Below are 23839 nucleotides of genomic sequence, written 5' to 3'. Positions count from 1 at the left end.
CACCACTCAGACTCTCACATGCCCACTCACAGACACACTGACACCCCCATGCACCCACTCACAAACCCACGAACACACTGACACACTCACTAATACACTGATGTACGCAATCTCACACCCAGACAGACACTCTCATGGTCACGCTTACCCTAGATAGCCTCTCACACTGATTCTGGCACCCAGAGAGGCCACCGCTAACTCCCACTGCGCACAGCCAAAGGGCAGTGAACAGCGTGGGGTTGGGTGGTTAGGGGTTTGGCTGCAGTGTCTGACTTACAGGCCATGTCTTGCGGACAACATCTGCTTCACACAGGATTAATGCGTAGTGATTAAAATTATTATACCTTAAAAAAAAACATAGAAATTCCCTGAAAAAAACAAAGGTTACAGGGATGTTATAGTTATAATGTCCCTGTAACCTTTGTTTTTTTATATAAATATACACATATATGTATACACACACATATATAAATATATATAAATACATATATATATATATATATATATATATATATATTCACAAACACACTGCATTCTGCAGTACAGATAAGAAGAGAAAAACATCATTAATGATTGTTTATTTGCAGGAAGGTTTCCCTTCCTGCACATAAACAATATTAAATAACGAAGATTTGCTACTCCTATGTGTTCTGCATTGTGCACCACACATAGGAATAGAAAATCGCTATTATTGATTGTTTATGTGCAGAAAGAGACACACTCCTGTACATAAACAATCATTCCCTGCAACGCAGGCATCCATGCAGTATGATGCAAGGGTGCCTGTGTTGGTGCTAGGCAGCTAAGTTTAGTTCCAGCAGTAGGGAAAACACAGGGGTGCACCATATTGAATTAAATACGGTGCATCCCTGAGTTTCTGAAGAGATGCAGCACGGCGCTGCCAAATTTGGGGCACCGTTGCACCACTTCTTAGTAAATGAGGCCCATAGATGAGCTTTGGGTTAGCCCTCTTCATGAATTGGTTTATTCAAATGTGGTTTACATTCCCTTCTCAGCACAGGATACATAATAGGGCACTGGATCAACCCGCCTTCAGTCACTTGCTCTCTCGAGCTGTGAGTGATGGTATTTAGCCTTAACACATATGTACGGGGGCGTGGCCACGGAGCTGAGCATGGCGCACGCTTAACCGCTCGGCTCCGGAGGGGCCAACTTCAAACGTATGCCTAGACGCGCTGGGGCGGGCAGTGTCGCGCTCAAAGTGGAGCGTAACGACTGCTGAAGACGTGGGGAGACGGTGGCGGCGCGGCTTGGCCCCCGGGGTGAGCGCCTGGGTTCCCGGGGCCGATCGGGGCTGCGGAGCGGCTGCGGCCTAGCTGACGGGCGGGGCCGCCCCGCGCTGAATTGAGGTGCCGCTGGCTCGGAGCGAAGGAGGAGGTGAGCGGCGATTGCGGGTGGGGCCACTGGCGAGGGGCCGTTGCCCCGGGGGTGGCCCCCTGTGGATTCGTGTGGCCCGGCGGGGATCGTGCCCGGGGGCCTGCTGGCGGGCTGCGGCCGCGGTCCTGGGACGTGCGGCGTGCCGCGCCGGGCGCGGAGGCTGTGCGCGGGCCCGCCCCGAGGTGTGAGGGGCAGATCGGAGTGCCGAGTGGGGACGCCGGACGGAGTGAAGTCGGCCTCCCACCCGGGAGGCGGGGCCTGGTGCTTCCCGGCTGCGGGGGCACGGACGGTGAGGAGACAAGGGGACAAGAGGCGCCCCGAGGAGGACTGATAGGGAGCCCGCTTCTCCTGTGCCCCCTGGGGGCCGTACGACTGCGGTGCCGGTGGTCGTTGCCCGGGTGCCCCCTGTATGGTGGCGGGGGGGCCCCCTGCGCCTAGGACGGTTCAAGTTGGACACTGATCGCCCGTCGCGGGGTGTGGCGGCGAGGGTCCGCCCCGTGCTGATTGCTGTTATCATCCGAAATTTGAGACTGCGCACCATTGTTGCCCGGGGTTGGGGTCCCTCCTGGCTGCTGGAGACGGCGCGGCCTTGGGGGCCTGCCGCGGCTGCCCCTCCCGCGCAGGGCGGCGCGGTCTTGGGGGAGGCGCCACCCCCGACCCGATCCAAACCACCTTGTTTCCGACTGCGCCGCTGGTGGGGACGCTCGGCGGAGGCGAGCTACACGGCGACATCGAGGATCCTGGGCGCACCTGCTTACTGTGGCCCAACGAGCTGGGGATGACTGGCATGGTGTCTGAGACTCCTCCTAGAGCGACCAGAACCTGAGATCTTGACGGCAACAGATTGGGTGAACGGGCAGGCCAACAGCAGGCAGTATAATTACCTGCACAGCGCGCCGGCCTCGCTGAGACGCCCTCCTCTGCATATCCAATGCCCTCCAAGGGCAGACACAAGAACAAAGCCATGGAACCCATGACACTGATACCAATGGCGGACAACGAGCTGACCACACAGAGCCAGTCACAAACCAAGGTTCAGGACACCCTGGACAAGATACTGGGTGCCATTGAGGACACCAAATCCACTCTACAGCGTGACATTAATCAGGTGGCGATAGAGGTGGGGCTATTGAGAGCCGACCACCACAAATTGGCCGACAGAGTAAAGGAGGCAGAAGCAACACTAGAGGAAGTTGTCCCAAAACAAGCAGAAGTATCAGCGGAGGTGACCTCTCTGGCAGACAGAGTGGTGAAGCTCGAACGGCGAGCTGAGGACGCAGAGGGCAGAAACAGGAGAAACAATATTCGCGTGGTGGGTCTCCCTGAGGGGGTCGAGGGGACTAACATGGTGGAGTTTCTGGAGAAATGGCTAAGTACGGTTGTGGCACCAGGATGCCTGACCCCCTTTTATTCATTGGAACGTGCACACCGGGTGCCGGCTAGACCGCTTGCCCCTGGCAGACCGCCCCGGGCTGTATTTGCTAAACTCCTGCACTATAGAGACAGAGACATCCTCCTGCAGAAAGCCAGGGAATTGGGTCCGTTTAAAGTGGCCAATGGCGAAGCAACACTGTTCCCTGACTTCACCTTGGAGGTCCAAAACAAGCGTGCCTCCTTCCTGGCCGTTAAAAGAACTTTACGAGAAGAAGGGATACAGTACTCATTGCTCTATCCAGCAAGACTACGAGTGATTGTGGAGGGGAAAACCACTTTCCTCCAGACTCCGGAGGAGGCATGGGAGTGGCTTGAGAGCTCGGGGTCGGGCCCGGCGCGGCCTGCGCCGGGGGGCCGCGGTGGGGGAGGGTCCCGGCAGGCCCTGAGAGGGAGAAGGCCAGGGGGCGGCCGACGGCTAGCACCCACGCAGGCACAAAGGGAGACTGGAAAGAGAGAAGCCCTAAAAGCGGCAGCCAAGATGGGAGTGGAATCGTCTCCGCCGGCGGTCTCTGAAGAGGAATCAGAAGACATAGTGGTGTCCTCGCCCGAGGGCTCTGGGGGATCGACTAGTGCACCGGAGGTAACCCCACAAACGGCTGATGAACTGATCTAAACAGAACCCGCACCGGCGCTGAAAGGCGAGTCAAGATAAGAAGTACGGTGGCCCCTCCGGACCTGGCCGCCCCCCCGGACCTGTTTCTCGCCTGTCAACCCTGACCGGCGAGTATTGACTTGATGTGTTTGTGTGATCTGCAGTGTTGTAGGACTTATTGGGCAGCCTACAGTTTTGGAGGCGCCCTGGGGAAGGGGAGTTGGTTTTTTTTGTTATTAGTTATACCGGCTATATGTGCGATGTGGGCTGATCATAATGAAGGTGCAAGCTTCTGGGGGGCTTGGCCGGGGCCGGGGGAGTGTAGACTCCATGTACAACGGGTTCTAAGAATACGATGGGGGGCTACAACACTATGACCTGGAACGTTAGGGGGATGGGCACTCCGAGTAAGCGACATAGAATTCTTTCCTTTTTAAAAAGAAGAGGGGTGCATATAGCTATGCTACAGGAGACTCACCTCGCGCCCGGAGAGGGGGAGAAATTACGGAGGAGATGGAGGGGTCAGGTATTTGCCACAGAATATTCAGCTTACGCAAGAGGAACCCTAATTTGGATTAGAGCGGGAGTTCCATTTGTGCTAGATTCCTCCAACATAGACAGGGAGGGAAGATTTGTCATTCTAGAAGGGAAACTACAGGGGCTCCAGTTGACCCTGAGTTGTATATACGCCCCCAACCAGGAACAAGCATTATTCATGACGGGCCTGTCTGGGCATCTCACTCGTCAATGCACGGGGGAAGTACTAATAGGAGGAGACTTTAACGCAGTGCTTGATATCGACCTAGATAGGTCTAACCCCCCACTGCAGGGAGCAACATCAATTAAAGCAGCAAAAAAACTAGCAGAGTGGCTGGACGCCTGGGGACTGGTGGACGCTTGGCGGCTACAACACCCTGTTGCCAGGGATTATTCGTTTTACTCGGGCCTCCACCAGGTACATACTAGAATCGACAGAATAGTTTGCACAGCAGGGCTGGCCCGAAATATGACCCACGCGGAGTACCTTGCCCGCACAATATCTGATCATAATCCTCTATTGATGACATTGAATGTATCTCGGGACAGACCTCCTATACCGGCATGGAGAATGCTTCCGTCGGCCTTGGAGGACCAAGCGTACAGGGAGGGGGTACAAAGCTACTTAGAGGAACACATAGAGGATAACCGGGGATCCACTTCCTCCAGAGGCATAGAGTGGGAGACACTCAAGGTGGGGACGCGGGGTCATTGTCTGGGACAGTCAGTGGGGATAAAACGTACACTTGAGAGAGAATTAAACGCACTGGAGAAGGTCATCCACGAGGGGGAGTTGAGACAGGGCCCCACAAGACAAGCGGATGAAGAGTACGAGAGTGCGCGTAGGGAGCACTCCCGAATAGAAGAGCGTCTTAGATGCCACAGTGTGCAAAGATACTTGGTATCCATGCAATCAGAGGAGGGGAGATCCGGTAGACTTTTGGCATGGCTAGTGCGCCTGAATGGTGATAGTGGTCCTATTGCAAGTGTATTGGACAGGGGTGGGACACGCAGAATTAGTCCAGAATCCATTAACAACGCATTCAAAGATTATTATACGTACTTGTATAGGAAGCCCACAGACTTGGAGGTGGGGATCCTTGATGGTTTCCTAACTCGGATGTCTCTGCCGGCTTTGAGCCCGGAGGACGGGGCCGGCCTGGGGGGTCCAGTGACTGCAGAAGAGATAAACGAAGCAATCACGCAGCTGGCTCCTGGGAAGACCCCGGGCACAGATGGTCTTCCGATGGATTTTTATAAAAAGTATAAATCCTTATTAACTCCCAGACTGAAGGAAATGTATATGGAGGCGGTAAAGAATGGGGTGCTCCCTTCCACGCTCCGTGAAGCATTGGTTGTGCCGCTCCCAAAAACAAACATTAGTGATCCATCGGTAACAGAATTTAGACCACTATCAATGCTAAATAGCGACTTTAAGATCTTGAGTAAGATACTAGCTAATCGGTTACTGCCCCTTATGCCGACCCTGGTGCACCCTGACCAGAACGGTTTTATTCCCGGTCGCAGCACCTCCTTGAATCTTAGGCGGATTTTCTCTATAATGCATATGCCTGATGAGGCGAAGCCACCAGCCGGGACCTTGCTAGCTGTGGACTTTGAAAAGGCCTTCGACTCGATCAGATGGGATTACTTGAGGGCGACAATGTTAAAAATGGGCCTGGGTGGTGGCTGGGTTGCCTGGGTGGACCTGTTATATTCGTCCCCATTGGCAAGGGTCAAGACGGGTAGGACGGTCTCAGCTGCTTACCCAGTGTATCGGGGAACTAGACAGGGATGCCCCCTGTCTCCATTGTTGTTCGCTTTGGCGATGGAACCCTTAGCGGCGTGGGTGCGAGGTGAAGGAGCGGGCAGAGGGATTCGGTGGGGACCAGGGGATCACATTATCTCGCTATATGCAGACGACATTTTGATATACCTTAGAGACGGGGCGAGTGGACTCCCCTGGGCCCTGAACGTACTTGAGGAATTTGGTTTAGTATCAGGATTAAGACTTAACCGTAATAAAACATATGTGTTCCCCCTGACGTCTGGATATGGTCGCCCCATAGCGTGCCCGGTGGACCTGAAATGGGCTCCGCGTACATTTAGATACTTGGGGATCCAGATCTACCATGGTATGGCTGACCTAAGAGAGGGTAACCTAGGTGGAGCGCTTCGTTCGCTGAGATCATCAGTAACATTCTGGCGCTCTTTAAAATTGTCAGTGATGGCTAGAGTGGCGCTATCCAAAATGATCATGCTCCCCCGACTGCTCTATTACTTTGCCAATTTACCGCTGCTAATACCCCGGGCATGGTTCCGTGATCTGAACACTTTGCTTAGAGAACTAATTTGGGATAGTGGGCGAAGACGTACCACTCTCGTGACCATCTGCAGGCCTCCCCAAGCGGGAGGCCTGGGGGCACCTGACTTTGAGGCATATTACCTTGCATCCCAATTGCAGTGGATAGCCGGGTGGCTTACGGGTCGGGGCCAATTGGATTTATATACGGCCCAGGGAGTGATTGATACGGCGTGGATTGCGGCAAACATGGCAAACAGGAAGATAACTCTCCCTGGGAACAACATAATGATAAAAGTGGCAATAGGATGTTGGAAAAGATGCACGAAAAGAGTAGGAGTTGGTCACCCGTATTCTCCAGCTCTGCCGCTGGCAGTACTTGCTATAGAACCCAGGGGGAGGGGGCCGGGAAGTATGGGACTCAGTCATTGGCTAGCAGCGGGAATAGAAGTAGTGGGAGGACTTTTCAAAGAGGGAGTCCTGAGGGGATTTGTTGACTTGATGGAGGAGGGTGTTCCCGGTGGACAGTTTCTACTGTACGGGAGACTGGTACATACCCTTAGGGCTCACTGGGACACGGCAAATGCGGAACCTGACACACACGGGGTCTTGCACTCACTGATGACATTAGGTGAGGAAACACGTCTCATCACCAAGATATATCGGTCCCAGGTTGAGGCAGCTTTAGACCCCCTACGTTCACTGAGAGGAGGCTGGGAGGGCACGGTTGGTCGAGAACTCACAGACTCAGAGTGGAAAAAGATACTGGCTTACCCTCGGATGGTGTCCCGTAATACACACTTAAGGTACCTTCAATATAATTACCTGCATAGAACATACCTCACACCCCACAGGCTGTTCCGTATATACGGTGGATCTCCAGCGACCTGCCCGAGGTGCGGGGGGGTGGGGCGAATTTCGACCACATGGTTTGGACTTGCCCGGTGATCCAGACTGGCTGGAAGGAAATGTTGACTACCTTAACTGAATTGCTTGAGATTGAGTTAAGACCCAGCCCCGAGATGTGCTTGCTGGGCCTTGGACCAACGGCACTCCGTGGAAAAGTGAAGGGGCGCTTTTTGGACCTCACCCTGGCACTATATAAGAGACTAATCTCGAGGGGCTGGAAAGCTGCGGGTTGTCCTTTACTGACTGTCTGGGAGAATGATACATTAACGTGGGCTAGAGCTGAATTACAGGTCCTAAAAGCAGAAGAAGCCAGGAGTATCCGCCGGGTTCCCATAGCTCCGGGGTGGGAGAACTTAGTGACGAATTGGGAGAGTATAATTAGGAGATTGGTGAACCCAGCAAGAGAAACCAGCGACTCCCAACCCACGCCGAGGTCGGAGCCAGGCGATTGTAGCACATAGATAGGCGCCCAGAACAAACCCGACCTCCACGTGGCTTTCATTAAGTGTAGAGGCCTGAAGGCAGCTGGGCCGTGGATCCCCACCTCGCCATCGAACATGATAGGCAGTGTGCGTGCCCCTCCGTCTACACGGCGCGTCCCTGCGCCCTGGGTCGATATCACCCCCTGCTTAAAATTAAAATAAAAAAAATAAAAAATAAAAAAAAATGGATCTGACATAGCACCTTCAGTTCAACAACTATAAAAATCATTTGCACATAGCCGCATGGTTGGCCCTGTGTGGCCTGTTCTTTTTTATTCCCGCCTCTTCCTCCTTCCTCCCACACCCAATTGGGTGGCACCTAACCCTCTATATCATTATTCCAAGTTACAAGGAAGAAGGGGTTTAAACCTGTTGCTTGACTATTGCTTATGCAGAACAAAGAGCTGTAACAAAGAAAAGTGATTGAATAAGTAAAAGAGTAACTGGTTGAATAAAGAGAAATAAAACGACTGTTAATAAAGATCGAGCAATAAGCGAAAAAGTACAAAATAAGAAGCAGATATAAAAGTGCATGTGAAATGAATAAATATGCAACGTTGTAATAGCAAAATGTTAATAAAAATATATTCAAAAAAAAAAAAAAAACACATATGTACATCTGCCTAAAATGAAGAACACTTCCAGGGCTGCTGGACCAACGATTTAATTTACTGAGGGGGTCATTCTGACCCTGGCGGTCCAAGACCGCCAGGGCCACGAGTGACGGAAGCACCACCAACAGGCTGGCGGTGCTTCCTAGCCCATTCTGACCGCGGCGGTAAAGCCGCGGTCAGAAAACCGGGTCCGGCGGTTTCCCGCCGGATTTCCCCCGGCTGGGCGAATCCGCCAGGGCAGCGCTGCAAGCAGCGCTGCCCTGGGGATTCTGACCCCCTTCCCGCCAGCCTGTTTCTGGCGGTTTTCACCACCAGGAAGAGGCTGGCGGGAACGGGTGTCCTGCGGCCCCTGGGGGCCCCTGCACTGCCCATGCCACTGGCATGGGCAGTGCAGGGGCCCCCTAACAGGGCCCCAGCCAGTTTTCACTGTCTGCTTAGCAGACAGTGAAAAGCGCGACGGGTGCAACTGCACCCGTCGCACGCCCGCAACACCGCCGGCTCCTTTCGGAGCCGGCTTCTGTGTTGCAGGCCTCCTTCCCGCTGGGCCGGCGGCCGCTACCTTGGGTAGCCCCCGCCGGCCCAGCGGGAAGGTCAGAATGCTGGCAGCGGTCTTTTGACCGCGGTGCGGCCAAATGGCGGTTCCCGCCAGGCGGGCGGCAACCGCCGCCCGCCGGGGTCAGAATGACCCCCTAATTCTTTTTTCTTTCCACTCTTTATTTTCACTTTTTTGATCATTGTTGTGTGGTTAAAGTATGTTTTGAGGTTACTATGATTGAAAGCCAGTTGAACTTTTGTTTTCTTTGTGGCAAAAATAAACATACATTTCTGTGATGTGCAACAGACCTTGTAGGGTGTCTATACCTGGTCTAAGTATACCTGCCACCCGCACTACTCTAGTAAAACTATATACAATGTTTTTAAAAAAAAACATTATTGCAAACATATGGCCACCATGTTTAGGTAGAAACAGGTTTTCCTTTTTCCTTTTCACTTAGTGGCTTATGCTTGCAACAAAATAGAAACCTACATTTAGCCATCTCACTAGCTTGCTAAGGTTAGAACTACTGACTCTGCCAATGCATATTACTATTTAACACAAGAATGTTTCCTTTTTTACCCTTCAAGTGCCACTAATCTTGTTGAATAACTTAGTTTCCATTTTTATTATCAATGGCACTGAACAATCTTGCCAGAGAATACTATGGCCCTCATTACGACCCTGGCGGTTTGTAACCGCCAGGGCCGCTGGACGCGGACGCGGACGCTGGACGCTGGACGCTGGACAGGCCGGCGGTGCCCCGCGGGGCATTCTGACCGCGGCGGCTTAGCCGCGGTCAGAGAAGGGAAACCGGCGGTCTCCCGCCGGTTTCCCGCTGCCCCCAAGGAATCCTCCAAGCCGGCGCAGCTTGCTGTGCCGGCTTGGGGATTCCGACTCCCCCTCCTGCCATCCAGTTCCTGGCGGTTCTCCCGCCGGGAACCGGATGGCGGGAGGGGGAGTCGCGGGGCCCCTGGCCCCGTAAGAGGGCCCCAAAATGTATTTCACTGTCTGCCTTGCAGACAGTGAAATACGCGACGGGTGCAACAGCACCCGTCGCACCTTCCCACTCCGCCGGCTCTATTACGAGCCGGCATCCTCGTGGGAAGGGAGTTTTTCCCTGGGCTGGCGGGCGGTCTTTTGGAGACCACCCGCCAGCCCAGGGAAAAACTCATAATACCCTCCGCGGTCTTCTGACCGCGGAGCGGTATTACGGAGGGCGGAATTCTGGCGCGCCGCCCGCCGGAGTCATAATGAGGGTCTATGTTGGTAAAAGTTATGGGCTTTAGTTTATGTACAGAAAGGAACATTGTAACAAGGATCAAAGTTCCCTGTGTGCTTCTGTTACCACAATTAAATGATCTTCTTTGTGCATTGTCAATAGATGCTATACGTAATTCAGTAGTCTGGTACACCTTATTAAATGACCTCTGCACTGGCGAGCTACACTAGTCAGATTTGTGCCATCAAGAACATTATTCGTTCAGTTAAGTTCAATTAAGGTTTCCATTACAGAAAAACGCATTAATCAATCCCTTTTTAAAACTGGAATCATTATCAGAGGCTTTTGCACAATCCTTCATTGGCCTTCTGGGAAGCGCTTTGCTTCAGATTAAGTCTGTGGTGTCAGCATCCTTTTTAGTGGGGGGTTGTCTCCGTTGCCTGCTGCCACCTCACTCGTTTTATCTTAACCCTCAATGCTATCCGAAAAATACATAGCTTGGATTTCACTGTTCTACCAACATCTCTATAGATTCCCCTACCCGTCTGTTTGGAGTTTTGACAAAGTTATTAAAGTACATGATTCTTCTTTTACTTGGTGCACGATGCAGACTTTAGTAAATACTGCGGTTCAACAATATGGAATATAGAAAAGAACTGTATTACTCATTTCATGCGGTTCCAAAATTACAAAAAAAGAATTCATTTTGTTAGTATTTTCGAAGATGATAACATTAGTAGGTGACCATCAAAGAAAAAATGTTGAACTAGGGTAATGTTTTTGAAGGTTGCTAGGTTTTTTAAAACCATATTTGTAGATTATTCGCATTGGACATAAACGGTGCAGGGCCATGAGAGTTACGATGAGTGAATAAGTAAGGTAGTGTTCTTGCAGGGCAACTTGCAGCTACTTGCCCGGCAGCGGCCTCTGTGCCTTGTGTGAACCTAGAATAGATTCCAGTTGCAAAAGGCATTAGATACTTTCCGTAAACAATAATTTTGCAGCTTTAAGCGCTTGTAGATTCACATGTGACCATCTAACCTCTCCATTGAAGGAGGTGATCTAATGCATGTAGACTGTTTTGAATCAGTACCATTTATTCAGCGCTCCAGCAAAGTGTGGGAAAATAATCTGAAGATGGGGGATACTTATGTGGGCATTGTAGGCTTATGGTTGACATCATAGAGTTATACTGGCTCTGTCTGTGATTGACACCCACTAGAAATAGAAGGATCTTCCTGGGCCCAAAGAGAAGAGTAGTAGGCAGAAAAATGCCGACCATGCAACTGTAAAATAGAGTCATGCTGTAAATATTCTGAAATTCTTTAGCTACTGTAATATCCTATCACTAGCCACATACAAACTCACCAACCTTACTCAACATTCTTCCCAATCTTCAAAATTACAAGAAAGAATTCTGTAACACTTTTACCTGTTGACCCTTCCTTGATATTGTTGACAGTACCTTATTGATAAGGCACCTATGCAGGATTGGGGACAGTGTCGTCCTCAAGAACATATGAGGCAATATGTCCTACTGAGATTAGATAGCAAATAAATCAAATAATTCAGCATTATCAATTAAACAATTCTCAAGACTCAAGAAGACTTAAGACCAGTAAGTTAGAAATCATGAAGATCTATTAAAAGTAAGGTGCAATACAGAAGGCAATCATTAATGATTAATCAAAATGCATGATAAATCAATACAGGCAACTGCCATAAGGCTTGGTCAACCGTAGGAAGGGTCTGACAAAAAATCAAACCTCAGGGTAAAAAATACCTAAGCAAGAGTCAGATCTTTTTTATATGCGATGAGAGGAGAAATGGAAACACACATCATGACTAAGATGAAATCCAAGATAGAGTGAGAGCTAATTTGGACCTAGTTTAACGGTGGACGAGAAAATCCAGTTTGCAAGGTGCAGTGTTTTTCATTTTAACTGCAAAATGTTCACTCTGTTAAGCACACATTATTTAATAATCATAAAACATGTCTATCTTTTTCAAATCCCTCTCTGATTGACAATTCAATCTTCAATAAATCCCACCATTCTTTATTTACAAGAAACATCCTAAACAATGTGTTGCAAACAATGTGAAAGTTTCCCACGCAAGCAGAACAACGCTTGCCAGAACAATGACTGACTTTTTTCTCTGCCTTAACTACACATGTGCCAAAGTAAGCATGTGTATGGTTAAGGCAGAGAAAAAGACAGTGGATCGGGAGAGAATGCAGTGAGGTAAGTGGGGCTGGGACACGGTTGGGGGAGTAGTTTTTAGGGGTGAGGGATGGATTAAGGTCTTAGGGTGGGTGGGGGGTCAGGCTATTTTTTATTTTTAGGGGCGGGGAGGGGATTTGGGGAAGCTTAGTTTTTAGGGCTTTGGGTGGGTGGGCGGACTAGGTTGTTTATTTTTTAGGTGCAGGGTGGGGGGTTGGGGTAGTTTTTTTAGGCATGTTTCATCATTGGGTTTCCTCCTGTTTTGCTACAGAATGAGGTGTGTTGCGACCGACAGAATATGTGGGAGCACTGGTGGTTGCAGCAATGTGAATGCTAAAAGGGATAGGAGTGGTGGGTTCTTGGTGAGTTAAAAATACCGCCCTCTGGATGGTATTACTAATTTAATATGTCTCACAGGGGTGGGATGGTTAAAAAGGGGTGTTGTGAGGGGGGTATGTTATGCACCTTACCTCCTAAGTGGTCTACATGTTTCAAAGTCTACCCCTATACTCCTCATCAGGGCCATGGTGAACTCCCTAGTGTCACTCCTTCTACACTTACCACTAATGAAAGCACTATTACTATATCCTCTGTGGTGTGGTTTAATATATACAACTAAAATAAAATAATACCCATAGGTATCGATGTTCTGCTGGACAAACCTGTAGAAGGAAGAAAGAATAAAATAATAAAAGCTGCTAATTGCATCTTTCAGGGGTGTGGTTCTATTGCCACAATCACCCTTCCCACTGGCACTTGTCATCCACATAGAAAAACAAACACGAGACACACTACATATAGAAACACTGCAACACACTTCAACACGTGAGGCACCTCAAAGAAAACACACGTGGTGCATGCATGACCTACTTGAGGTGTCTACGCTATTCACCTCTTAGATCCTCAGGGAGGGGGTGTGCTTGTAGTCACACACTGAAAAATATATCCAGCAAGGTTAGACTCACCGAGTGCGTCGCCACCATTGCAGGTGGTCGGAGGCATTGTGCGCACTTACTTCATCAAAGCGACACTCCCGCTCACAGCCTAATTCTCACCTCACTGGGGTCCGAAAACACAGTGGTCCCAGTTGGGATTCGGTATTTATGAGAGAAGCTTCTCACGCGTCCCAGCTCGTGGGCGCATCTAGCACAAGACCGATGAACTTCCAAAATCATGGTCATCGGTGCCCAAACAGAGGGCTGCGAGGGCCCCAGATCATGGGTGTCCCTGGAGGTGCCTGAAAAAATAAATTACGGGCACTAGAGTACAAAAAAGGAGGAGGCTGGAGGGAAAGGAAAATGAGCGGGTGGAAAAGGGGGGAAGGAAGGAGAGAGAGAGAAGAATAAAAAGGGGGTAAGAGGAAAAGAAAAAATAACAAAATAAGGAGGATAAATAGCTCTAATTTGTCAGGGCTGAAGAAGGAAAATTATTAGTTGAATTCATAAATGGTGACAGATGGCTTAAAGGGACTCATGAGACGTGTATTAACATATGGATGGTGACCTGCTGGATAAGTTAGTGTCATTCTCGTGAAGGGGAACCAGTCGTTAGTGTTGCGTTAACTGGGCCCAGGGGATGTTTTCGTTAAGGCCACTTTAATCAGTGCATAACTTAAAAACCCAGCATTGTTCTCCATCGAGAAGGAAAGATTCACTCCTAGCCTCCTTGTGATGTTCATGGATGACCCATTGGTAATCATCTACTGTGTGTGCACTATAAATGTAGTGAAAGGACATTTCTGTGGTGGCACAGCCACATCTCAAATTGCTACAATGTTCACCGATGCAAATTTTCGCTTTACGGGTAGTCATTCCTATGTAATGTAGATTGCATGGGCATGTAATCATACAGACTACTATTTGGGTGTTGCAGTTGGTGAAATCCTTGATTTCCCATGTGGTATTGGCATTGAAAATGACCCTCTTGGTTGCATGTGTCAAATGGCACACATAGCAATTGCCACATGGGTAGTGTCCTGTAGGAGGTGGTAGGAGGTTGGTAGTGTCCAACCTTCTCTTAGGTGGGTGTGGCCGGGTATGTACTACCATGTCTTTTCTACTTTTGCCACGTCTAAGGGAAAACATTGGTTTGGGAAGGTCCAAACGGCTGCTATTCAAAATGCGCCAATGCTTGTTGATATTCTTGTTCACCTGATTAGAGGCTACACTGAATGTTGTAACTACAGATAGATGTTTCTTCTTTCTCTTTTTGGGGAGGGGTGTCCGAAAGGGCCTCTCTGTTATTGTTGTGTGCTCTTTCATGGCACGATTGATGATTCTGGGAGGGTATTTCCTAGCCTACAATTTTAATGCAAGGTTCTGACCTTGCTGTTTATAGTCGGATACCTCGGACCAATTCCTCCTAAGTCTGAGGAACTGTCCAAATGGAAGATTCTCATGAGTGGTGGTTTTTAGGGTGCCATTGGCTGCTATAATATTAAGATCTAGAAAAAACAGTTGTTCTTTACTCTTCGTCAGCGTGCATCTCAGGAACTGATCCTGCACATTGAGCCACTCCAAAAAAGGGACCACTTGTGATTCTTCCCCTTTCCAGATGACCAGAATATCATCAATGTATCTTTTCCATAGTTAAATGTTTTTCCTATATTGGTTGGTGGTTTTCAGAATTATTTCCTTCTCTAGATGGTGAACGTAGAGACCTGCTAGACTTGGAGCAAAGGTGCTTCCCATGCTGGTACCATGTTTTTAAAGATACAGATTGTCTTCAAAGCCAAAAATGTTCTTGGTTAATACCCAGAAGCAGGATCCCAGAACCACTTTGCACGGTGTGGGATATTCCCAGTCCATATTAAAGATGACCTCCTCTATAATGCGTAAAGTGTCAGAGTGAGGTAGGCTGGTGTACAGGCTTTCCACATCCAAACCCAACAGTGTTTCATTGGTAGGGTCGAAAGGTCTGTCTCTTAGGAGACACAATACACCCTTTGTGTCCTTCAGGTATGTGTCTGTGTTCTGGACTATGGGTCTCAGAAAACCATCAGCAAACCGGGAAAGAGGTTCCAAAACTGAATTAATGCCAGATGCAATGGGCCTCCCTGGTGGTGCTTCCAGGTTTTTATGGAACTTGGGAATAGTATAAAAATATGGGGTCACTGGATTCTTGTTCATCAGAAAGTCACCCTCTTTAATGGGAAATCCAGTCGTGTGCCAGTGCTTGCTCAACCATACTGCTGATCTTATTTTTCAGGAAAACAGTAGGGTCTTCTTGTAGTTTCTCATAATTACGTGTATCGCCTAGCAGTCTCAAGCACTCATTCCTATAGTTGTCTGTGGTCTGAATGACGAGGGCACCCCCTTTATCTGCCGGATTAATGACTATGTTTGTATTGTTGGCTAGGTCTTGTAGCGCTTTCTTTTCTTCCACTTGTCACGTTATGGAATACCTTCAGCGAAACGGGATCAATCTTATTGATATCTTTCAAAACTGCTTGTTCAAAAGCCAGGATTTCCACTGGGATGGATGCACTTGGTGGTGTAAAGAAAGATTTGTTACGTAGGCCAGGGTCCCCTATTGTAGGGCCCACAGTAGATGGGTGGCCCCCAAAGTAGGAACTAAGCTTAATCTTCCTAATTAATTCATTGACCTCCATACATAATTTGAATTTGTCTAGGGGGCCAGTAGGAACAAAACCTAAACCCTTCACCAGGACACTTGTTTGTGTGGGGGTAAGTGTTAATTCACTCATGTTTACCACTAAACTCTTTGGTTGCTTGGGCCAGCTTGGATGTCCCGACCCTGTGAGTTCTCTACTGTCATGCTCTGGGTTAGCATTCTCCCCTGCTCTGGGTTCAATGTCCAATGGACCTGAGACTCTCTTTGTTTTGCCCCTCTGGTGTCCCTGGCCTGTCCCTAAAAAAGGACTGTACTGTGAGTAATAGTCTCCCTGGGGACCCCAATGCTCAAAAGGTGGAGGATACACGTGAGGTGGTATGGGACCTTGTGTAAGAGGGCCTTGTATAAAGGTGCCTTGTGCTAAATGGGGTGGGTACATATCCTCTCCCGGAACTGAAACCAGATCTCCTGCTTCTTCTATTGTGCCCTCTACCTGGATAAAATGATCTTGCATTGGAGTCGGAAATATTAGAGCCTGAGTCGGATGAGTATGAATCAGTGTTATCCCTGGGTTTCTTCCCGAAGATACATAGGCCCTCATCACAAAAGTGGCGGTAATACCACCAACAGGCTGGTTGTAATTACTGGCAAATCTCAGATAGACAGCCACTTTACCACACCGACCACTAGGGCGGAAACAACAGCCACCACAGCGGTAGCCGTCTACAGCCAGGCGGAAGTCAATGTTCCGCCCACCATATTAAGACCCTGGAAACTGCCACCTTTTCCGGGGTGGTACCAACGACATCAAAAGCCTGGCGGAAACAGACCTCAGAAGTGAAAGGACTCACCATTGGAGACACAGGGAACAACCACGCCGCTGTGGAGCCTGAGCTGCATGTCTTCCTCATGCTCTTCTACGTGATGCTCCACCACGAACACCAACGACGGAGAAGACGACGATGGTGAGTACAGCTGCCTCGCACACAAAGGACGGAGGAAGTAAAGTGACAGTGACACACACACGCACCACACACAACCGACATACACACCCCATACACACAACCAGATGCACAAGATAACAAGTCATTCCCCCTAAATCGGCTGAATAATGCAAGGACAACAGGAATGTACCAAAGGGATCGTAATAAGATCAACACAGTATAAAAATACCTTAGCCAATGTTACAGATATTTACAATTGTACAGTTCAAGGTACACTGCCCAGTCCTTAGTTTGCATGAGCCACATGGTCACAGGCCAAAGTCCACTTGTCACCTGCATCAACACGGAGAGAACACTAAAGGGGCATCAGTTGGTAAATAGGCAGGCACCTCAGGGGGACAGGGGATTGGGGGGCACCTCAGCCGGGAGATGGAACAAGACCACTGGTTCTTGAGGGGATAACATGCCCTGTGCTTGGTCCTGGGGAGTGCAAGGCCACAGTCTCTCAAGTGGGTGACTTGCCCACATATTCTGGAGGGGGCAACATGCCCTGTGCTTGGTCCTGGGGAGTGCAAGGCGACAGTCTCTCAAGTGGGTGACTTGCCTACATGCTCTGGATGAGAATCGTGCCCTGTACTCTTGATCCTGGGGAGGCTGGGGTAGGTGGGTGTCTTACCCACTGGTTCTTGAGGGGGTCTCGTGCCCTGTGCTCTTGATCCTGGGGAGGCTAGGGTTGGTGGGTGTCTTACCCGCTGGTTCTGGAGGAGGCATCACGCCCTGTGCTCTCGATCCTCTGGAGTGCAAGGTCACAGTCTCTCAGGTGGGTGTCATACCCACTGGATTTGCAGGGGGCAGGCCACACAGCAGCCCATGGTGGCAGGACTACATACCATCCGCCGACGGTGATGGCTGCTCAGTGGTGGAAGTGGTACTGCTGCTGCCGCTGGTGGGGGGAAACTCCAGCCCATCCCCTGCAGCCTATCCCCTGCAGCCTCGGATGGCTGTCCACTGGTGGTGGTGGTGCTGCTGCTGCTGCTGCTGCTCGAGGGGGAAACTCCGGCCCGTCCCCTGCAGCCTCCTTGGTCTTCCTGCCAGCAGCTGGGGCAGGCTCCTTGGTCTTCCTGGTAGCAGCCGGGGCAGACTCCTTACCCTTGAGGCTGCCTGGTACAGGCTCCTTCATCCTCAGGACATGTGCCCTGAATACTTTCCCACCATGAGTGGGTGTGGTGACTACTGGGCCCGTGCACTAGGTGGCTGAGGTGCTTGGCTGGGTTTTTGCCAACCTGGCCAGACGTGCAGGACGGGGGGGAGGGAAGAGGTCAATGGTGGATAGGAAAAGCTTTTTAGGGACATTGGGGTGGGAAGAGGGAGAAGGTTTGGGAGTGGAGGAAGAGGGAGTGGTTGTAGGAGGTGTCTGCTGATTTTGGGTGCAGGTGCATGGGCTGGATGCTTTTGTGAGGTGGATGGCTGTTGGGTGTCTGAGTGCTTGCGTTTGTGTACTTTAGGAGGGGGGACAGACACAGGGGATGTGTGCATGGCTGTTGTGGAGGTGTCTGCCAGTGAGGTGTGTGTTCTGCTAGGTGTGGTGGTGGATGAAGATGTAGTGCATGCAGGTTTGAGTGTAGACGGAACTGGGAGGGAGGTGGAGGGGAGGAGGGAGGGAAACAGTGGAAATTGTGGATGTTGGTATGACTTTATCTGGATGGTGTTTGTGTGAGTGCCTGTGGGATGATGTTTGGTGCTTGAGTTTGCCTGAGCCACTCTTGAGTGTTGTCTTGTGTGCATGCTCATCTGCCTGTTTGCTTGGGATAGGTTGGGGTTGAGGGGAATAGGATTGGGAAGAGGAAGTTTGAGGGGGAGGGTGGAAACAGGGACAATGGCTGCCATCAAAGAGGAGATCAGAGCCTGGGTTGATCTCTGTTGGGCCGTCAAGCCAGTGTGAATGCCCTACAGAAATGCATTAGTCTGTTGCATCTGGACCTCCAGCCCCTGGATGGCATGCACAATGGTTGACTGCCCTACAGAGATGGATCTCAGGAGGTCAATAGCCTCCTCACTCAGGGCAGCAGGGCTCACTGGGGCAGGGCCTGAGGTGTCTGGGGCAAAGGAGATGCCCACCCTCCTGGGTGAGCAGGCACGGGCAACTCGCTGAGAGGCTGCTGGGAGGGTGATGCTGATACAGGGGTGGTGGCTGTACCTGTATCTAGGGTGATCACAGAGGTGTCCACCACCACCAGGGAGCTTCCATCGGGGGACGTATCTGTGTGTGAACTGTCCCTTCCATTCTCCGCCATGGTGCTCCCCTCGCCCTCCGTCCCACTGGTGCCCTCTCCGTCGGTGGACTCCGCTGTAGTGAATCCTAGTTTTTTTTAACGGGATAACAGGAGTTAGCTTAGCCGTAGGCTTGTAAACTCGTGCCCCTGTCACCTAGTGACTTTTAACCTACTTAGCTTGCTCTGTCTTAGTCCATTTAATTATTTATTTCCTTTAAGATGGCGGCCTTGTTTATAATTAGGCCACTTGTTATGGGTTCTATTATCAGTGTCACTGCGCCAAGGCGGCAAGATCAAGCACGAAAGACAAACATACAGTAGGGATTTTCCCTCTCTATACTTTCGAGGGATTGTTGATATTAATTGCCGTCCCAAGCATGCCTGTTATCTATTGTTATGAATAACACCTATGTCAGGGGACCTTGTAGATCTATATAAATACATCACACTTTAGACAGATAATCAGAGGGATTCCGACCAGAGGGCATCGCCACCATCGCTGATACCAATGCTGAGAAATCTTACTTTGAGTCCATGCGTAAGCGACTGCTACAAATTACCTTTTACTATTGTGTTTCTGGTTTCTGGGCTAGTGAGCCGGTAAGGTTTAGACAACAGTTACAACTAGTTGTAGGAAAAGACTCAGTCACCTACAAACGAAAGTACTATCGTCCTGAGACCAGCAGTCTTGCTCAGAGCAAGAGTCCAAACTTTGACATGGCGCCACCAACGATGGTGTTTAGGCACTAATTTACAGTAACCCTGACTATCACTGTCTCACAGACAAAAGGTACCCTAAGTACCATTATACGGAGACGTCCGTGGTCTTTGGGAGAATCCTCCTCAGCTGAACAGGTAACACCTAATTAAGCTGTAGGTTGTTCGAGCTCGAACTCATAAAAAGGAAAAAACGTCCCCTATTTTGGTGTTCCGTTTCTCTAAACAACTATGGCTAATACCATAGACATTCCTGCGAATTCTAGACATGCACTTACACAACATTTATTAGTGCACGGCCTTACAGAAGAGGGCAGGGATGTTACTCTGATTATAGAAGCAACTGAAGCATACCAAACAGAGACTTTTTACTGTTGGATCACCTTTCCTGAGGCTGACCAAAGAACGCACACATTTCACACATATGACATTGCAAACGTACCTGTACGGTACGAAGCATACCAGTATCATGAAATATCGCTCACATATCAGGAGCATCAGAACTGGTTTAAAGGCGCCCTACCACATGTACTACGAAGAGTGAGGCTAGGTCCTTTAAGTAATGAGGGACCTACATGCCCTATGTTTGCCACATATACACCTCACCCAGGCATACAAAATATGCCGATCGCAGATTTACGAGTACTATATAATGAATTAGTGGCATTATATAGATGATTGGTTCAGTTCGTAATGCGAACATTGAACACAACACCAGCGCGTCCAGCACCGCCAGTAGCTGGTGGCTATCAATTGGCTACTGGGATTAATCCACAAACAGTGCATACTATTATGGGAAAAGTGCCCACGGAACTGGAAAAAATACCTTTCTGGATTGCCCAGAAAACGAATCAGCTGGAAGCTGTGTTCCCCCATACGGGGCCATAGGAAAAACATAGACTGCTCACTATGTGCTTGCCGTTTGGGATTGTTCCCTCGGTGGATGAGTGTGCCACATGGGGTACAGTCTTCGCTGCCGTTTATACTACTACACATGGTACCCCTACACTTGCCAATTTACCGGAAGTGTTAAAACATAAACAAAACGAGCATGGGGCTGCACCGGCCCTGGATCTAGGGATGAAATTGATGCGTAACTTTGACGCCGTCTCCTCGATAATACTAAGTAATATTAAAGGGGAAGCGGTGGCACTGGCAATACGCCAGCGTCTCTGGGAAACTCCAAATGTGGAACAAGAGAGACAGCTGCCGAAAATAATTTCCGATACCGATACTAGTATAGGACGGGATGGTTTGGGAGCCAAACCAAAAAAATTGGATATACAAACTACCACCCATAAGGAAGGTACAAAGCAGGCAAAAGAGGGCTCTAAAAAGCGCTGGGACAAACAAAAAGATTTCAAAGACAGGAGAAATAAAAGAGCTGATTCTCCACATCCGGAGTACTCCGAAAGGAGGTATAATCTCAGAAATAGGGATAACATTAGAACTCCAGACAGATATACTGATTCACGTCCTTCTCGTTCCTTTCAGGACGCACCGGATAAACGTAGCGAGAGAGGGGGCCGTCAAGATCGACGTCCGGAATACGTGAAAGAAAAAAAAGACTTGCCACAGTCTACCATTAAAAAAGAAGAAAAGACTCCTCAGCTAAAGCCACAGTTTAAAAAGAAGAAAGTGGCAGCACTGACAGTTAAAAATGCCAGTAGTATTGAGAACACTGTTGAGGAACAAGAAGTGGGCCGTGACTCTGTTGGACAGCGCGGCAGAGGTCACGATATGTCGCCAGAGTCTGAAAGATCATCTGGATGCGACAGCAACTAGCGATTACATCGCGGTTGAGACGGTGGATGGCCGCGTTCTCCCACCTGATCGGGTTTATGATTTAACAATTCAGATAGAGGGAGATGTGGAACGCATTATTAGTGTGATATTTTGGGATGAACTTACTAGTGATATCCTGTTGGCCGAGAGAGACTGGCCACCTGAACATGTCCGCAAGCTCCCACATGGGGAAGATGTCATTTTGCTTTCTTTTTCCGATCTTGTTCCGGAGGCAGACAAAAAAGCCTATGCTGTTGAATGGGCTTTAGCGCAGGCACCTGCATTATACCGTAATCATGTAGGTTGGGATAAGGACTCGCCTTGTCATGTTATTCCAGTTAGCCCTACACCCCACCCGCAACCGCAATACCCAGTTAAACATGAAGCGAAAGCTCCGGTGACGGAGATACTGTCACAACTTGAATACCAGGGAGTGATTGAGCCCTGTACATCGGCAATGAATAATCCATTATTTCCCGTTGTAAAACGTGATCATTCATATAGAATAGTGGTTGATTATAGACACTTAAATAGTCATACACGCACATATGCTATTCAAAATTCGCACAGCACTGATAAACAATATAGTGCGTAAAAAATATAAAACCACATTGGATATATCTAATGGGTTTTTCTGCCAGAATTTAGCACATGAAAGTAGGGACCTAAGTGCATTTTCATTTGGCTCTCAGAACGCTTTTGTCGTTTACCCCAAGGCTATAAAAAAATAGCCCAGGACTGTTTTCAGCCCGTGTGACATCAATTTTGCACGAGCTTGATTCCGATGCATTGTCCTATGTGGATGATATCTATCTCACTGACGACGCCCTCGACATTCATCCTGCGAGGGTCGATCGGATCATTTTGGGGTTTGCAGACCTCGGTTATAAATTAAATTTTAAGAAAAGCAAGATAGCCTTTCTTAGTGTATTGTTCCTGGGATATGAGCTATCGAACGAGGGGAAGAGCCTGGCCCCGCAATTCCTAGAAAAGTGTGCTCAGCTACAGCCTCCGAACACGCTTAAGAAATTACAGTCATTACTGGGTTTCTTTAATTTTGGCAGAACATACATTCCAGATTATGCTGAACGCATCAAGCCACTTTATGACCTAATTCAGCCCAATTTTTCTAGCAGACGATGGACGTTTGAACACACACACATCCTTAGGGACATACAACGGGACATGCTAGAAGCTAGACACTTATACACACGTGACAATAAAACAAATTTGGTCATCAGAATAATTGCTGGTTGTGAGAAGGTAGCCTCTTTCTAGCCTTGTTACCCCCACTTTTGGCCTGTTTGTGAGTGTATGTCAGGGTGTTTGTCACTGTTTTCACTGTCTCACTGGGATCCTGATAGCCAGGCCTCAGTGCTCATAGTGAAAACACTATGTTTTCAGTATGGTTGTTATGTGTCACTGGGATCCTGCTGGTCAGGACCCCAGTGCTCATAGGTTTGTGGCCTATATGTATGTGTCACTGGGACCCTGTCACACAGGGCCCCAGTGCTCATAGGTGTGCATGTATGTGTTCCCTGTGTGGTGCCTAACTGTCTCACTGAGGCTCTGCTAACCAGAACCTCAGTGGTTATGCTCTCTCATTACTTTCAAATTGTCACTAACAGGCTAGTGACCATTTTTACCAATTTACATTGGCTTACTGGAACACCCTTATAATTCCCTAGTATATGGTACTGAGGTACCCAGGGTATTGGGGTTCCAGGAGATCCCTATGGGCTGCAGCATTTCTTTTGCCACCCATAGGGAGCTCTGACAATTCTTACACAGGCCTGCCACTGCAGCCTGAGTGAAATAACGTCCACGTTATTTCACAGCCATTTTACACTGCACTTAAGTAACTTATAAGTCACCTATATGTCTAACCTTTACCTGGTAAAGGTTAGGGGCAAAGTTACTTAGTGTGTGGGCACCCTGGCACTAGCCAAGGTGCCCCCACATTGTTCAGAGCCAATTCACTGAACTTTGTGAGTGCGGGGACACCATTACACGCGTGCACTACATATAGGTCACTACCTATATGTAGCTTCACAATGGTAACTCCGAATATGGCCATGTAACATGTCTATGATCATGGAATTGCCCCCTCTATGCCATCCTAGCATAGTTGGCACAATCCCATGATCCCAGTGGTCTGTAGCACAGACCCTGGTACTGCCAAACTGCCCATCCTGGGGTTTCACTGCAGCTGCTGCTGCTGCCAACCCCTCAGACAGGCATCTGCCCTCCTGGGGTCCAGCCAGGCCTGGCCCAGGATGGCAGAACAAAGAACTTCCTCT

General features: G+C 49.2%; 1 protein-coding gene across 10 annotated transcripts in view; it reads right to left on the bottom strand.

The window, feature by feature from the left end:
• The window catches only part of SMOC2 (SPARC related modular calcium binding 2), a 1415403-nt gene that overhangs the window by 653336 nt on the left and 738228 nt on the right, over positions 1-23839 (bottom strand). The window lies entirely within an intron of this gene.

This window comes from Pleurodeles waltl, chromosome 5 (genome assembly GCF_031143425.1).
Source record: "Pleurodeles waltl isolate 20211129_DDA chromosome 5, aPleWal1.hap1.20221129, whole genome shotgun sequence".
NCBI classification, from domain to species: Eukaryota; Metazoa; Chordata; class Amphibia; order Caudata; family Salamandridae; genus Pleurodeles; species Pleurodeles waltl.
Note: the sequence above shows the minus strand (reverse complement) of the source record. Positions and strands in the feature narration are given on the sequence as shown.